Here is a 3,834-nt window from a genome sequence, read left to right on the forward strand (position 1 = left end):
AGGAAATTTGACGGTCTCGAATAGGTCTGCAATTTCTTCTTTTTATCTTGTTTTTTTAGCTTTTCTATGTTGAAGAAAGAAGCCACGCGACTTTGATTCAAGGAGTTGCGTCACGCTCAGTTTTCTTTTTCTTTTTCTTTAATATTCTTGAATTGCGTACTGTCAATATCTGTATTTGATCTGAATGTTTTATTTCTTGAGGTTTGGAATTCTTTTCTATTGGTAATTCATTGTGTTTTATTTCTTTCAAACTAAAGCTTTTGAAACTAGGGGTGTTCGTTCGGTTATAACCGAACCGAATAGACCGAAATTTGATAACCGAAATAATTTTGGTTATCAAATTTCAGTAACCGAACCGAAATTTCTAAAAACCGAACGTATTAAAAATTTGGTTATTCGGTTAATAGTGGGAGAAAAAGAGGGAAAAAGCAAAATCTCGGTTTGGATCGGAGGGCTAGGGTCATCCTATCGAAATGATTTTTTGAGCACAACCTAATTAAGTTGTGATCAATCAAATGGACGGTTTTGATCATCCTACGGAGTACCCATATAGCACTTTTTTTTTTTGAAAAAATAATGGTTTTTATCATAATTTCGGTTAACTGATTTTTTTGTTGTTGAGATAACCGAAACCGAATAACCGAATTTCCAAAAAAAAAAATCACCAAAACCGAACCGAAAAGGAAAAAAACCGAACCGAGTTGACCAAACCAATTCGGTTCGGTTTAGTTATTCGATTATAACTTAATAATGAATACCCCTACTTGAAACAATGCTTAGAGAAATGAATAGGGATGTATCTTAGTTACCTAAGACTAAGCTCATTTATAATTCAATATGTTTTGCTTTATGTTAAAGTATAAAGGGAAAATGACTAAAAAAAAGGGGCTACTTCTTATGAGAATTGGGCTGATTCTCTCGAGCGCTTATGAAAACAGGATCGAGCACATGGCCGAAAAGTGCTAAAATGTAAGAACACACTTATGTCTGAATTTGTTATTTGTGTGATATGTTGTCTCAATATATCATTCAAAGTTCTTGGTTCAAGACTTGAGTTCACCAAGTGCTTGTTAAACTCGGTATATCTATACTAAGTATAGGTTTAAGTCCAAAAGACACATATGTTGATGCATGACTTATTCTATTGCCTTGATTAGAAAGTCTCTTCCATAATTTCCTTGTTCCTTTAAAATTTTGAATTTTTTGGGGATTGTTATCTTTTTTCTTATAAAAGTTATTTAGAAATTCAAATTTTAAAAGTCTCTTCAAAATTCCTATTTATTCAGTGTTTTTCTTCTTCCCAAGTGTTCTTTTTCATTCCCTTTGGGCAAGGCAACATAATGCGTGTTCGCAAGGCTACAGGGCTGCTTGAGTGAACATTCGTGGAGCGGAGTTGTTGTATCCTGTAGGCAGACGCTAGAGGCCCATTTGCACAGTCGATTGATCGAATGTGGGGGCGATATTTGCCTTAAGGACAGCGGATTTAGATCCGTGCCCCGACTGAACAAATAAGTTCTTTCTTCTTTCCTTTTTATAGGTTGATTGTCTCCACAAATTGGATTTTTTTTTACTTGCGGCGATTTGATTGGTATGATCAACTTATTTGCAAGTATTTCTTTATTAACTGTTGCTTTATTTTTATAATCCGAAATCTGCATTACTTTTGACTAACCATGGGATCCTCACACCTGTTTTGCTCTCTCTAAGAAGCTGAAAACAAGAAGCGCATTGAAGAACGAGACCTAACCTGATGAACAAAAATGACTGAGCCACGGCAGATGTGGCATATGTGCTTGATGATCGGGAATGCTAATATGATGGGTCATTAGAAGATAACCCAGTGGGTCCAAATCCAGTGCCAAATATAGATCTCATATTCGTAGGATTGTGGCGTGCAAAAATCAATGGCTTAAAGAGATCTTTAAGTCGTACTTTTCATCATGCTTATCAAAGGTCTAGAAACATTCCTTATCCTCGTTGATGATCCAAATGAGAGGAATAAATCCGGATGACAACACTTTGATCAGACGATCTAGGCCCTTAGATCCATCAAGCCTCAGATTCCGCCGTTGGATATCCATTGCCTCGTTATACAAAAAGTTTGCCTATACCCTCACCTCTAGAGGTGCAACCAGGGACAGAGCCAGGAATTTGCTCAAGGGGGGCAAAGAATGGTTGTTATATAATAGCCAATCTACCCAAAACCCATGCATAGGTTGGAACCCACAATTTGCAACTCTTATTTTGGAGTTTTTATAAGGTTTACATGTGTATAGTCCATTATTTTTCAAAAAGTACTGTACGGGCCACACCAATGGATGATCAAAACCGTCAATTTGATGGTCCAGAACTTAAATAGGTTGTGCCCAAAAAGTCATTTCCATAGGATGGTCCTAGCCATCCAATCTACAGCGGAATGTATACTATGGTCCTATTTACATTGTGCCCCATCAAGTTGACGGTGTGAACCCTACAGTACTTTTTGAAAAATTCTCGACTATATGGACTCTCTCTTATAAAATCTCCATATTTTGATGGGGCCGCACATTGCTTTATTCATAGAGAGAGCGCAAAGCTAGGGGGGACTATTTAACCATTTAGAACATCATATATGGGGGCCACTTAGGGTGTGTTCGGCAAGGCTTCTCATTCTTGCCCAAATTAACGGTAGAAACGATTGATGAGACCTGGGAAGCGGCTCCGAGTCGCTCCACAGAATCCCATCTTTTTAGGGAGTAAATCGTTTAAAAGCGAGAAATTTTTGAAACGGGCTTTAGTGGACGGGGTGACCCGAACAAGATTTAAGGAATTCTGGTCTTTTTCCATTCTCCGCACCTAAGAAAGAGGGAAACGTGATTACCATAATGGTTACCGAACACACCCTTAGTTTTCTTTGGGGGGACTATTTAACCATTTAGAACATCATATATGGGGGGCCACTTAGTTTTCTTTTGGTGGGAGGTTTTTTTTTAGAAAAATCAACTTTTAACGTTTTTTTTCTCGAAAACACAGTAGACAAACCCATTTGCGGATGAGGATGTTATGGTCCTAAGTGGAGGCTCGCGGCGGCCCCAGGACCGTAACAGAGGATCATAGTCGCGATGTAGCCAACATCTCCCGTATCGTGTCAGAGACCTTATCATCATAAAGGAAGGGCAGGATAGACTTTAGTCACACGAGAGAGAGAGAGAGAGAGAGAGAGAGAGAGAGAGAGAGAGAGAGAGAGAGAGAGAGAGAGGGGGGGGGGGGCAGGGGTTGTTAAATGGTAAATCAAGGGGGCAAGGGGCAGTTTATATATTTAGGGGCGAGACAAACTCTATACTTGGAGTCAGGGAACATGGAAAAAATCAAATTTTGAGAGGGGGCAACTGCCCCTGGCTCCGTCATTGGGTGCAACTCGGTTCGGGTTAGATCGGGCTGAGGCCAACCCTAACCCAATCCGAGATCGCATCCCCTCAACCGTAACCCAACCTGCCCCTTGTTGAGGATGGTCAACCCTAACCCAACCCGCCTCTAAATTTCTCAACCTAACTCTACCCCTCTAAGACATATTGAGCGAATTGGTTTGGGTTCACCTTGGGCCAAACAGAAAAAATACAATAACCTAGAAAATCAAGATAAAATTAGAGGTCCGAGGTTGGGTTTGGCTCAGCTCGGGTTGGGTATGGTTGCCAAAGGCATCAACCCGAAATTAAATCGGGTTGGCTTTTCCCAGCCTCAACCCAACCCAACCCAATCTGAAGAAATGCCAACCCAAACCGAGCCAAAATTGGGTTGAACCCTACCCAAGTTGCACGCCTAAGTCGCCTCTTTCTAATCCAACAACACCTATAA

Source organism: Tasmannia lanceolata, unplaced genomic scaffold (genome assembly GCF_043159265.1).
Source record: "Tasmannia lanceolata isolate RefF3 unplaced genomic scaffold, GAP_Taslan_0.1 ptg000023l, whole genome shotgun sequence".
NCBI classification, from domain to species: domain Eukaryota; kingdom Viridiplantae; phylum Streptophyta; class Magnoliopsida; order Canellales; family Winteraceae; genus Tasmannia; species Tasmannia lanceolata.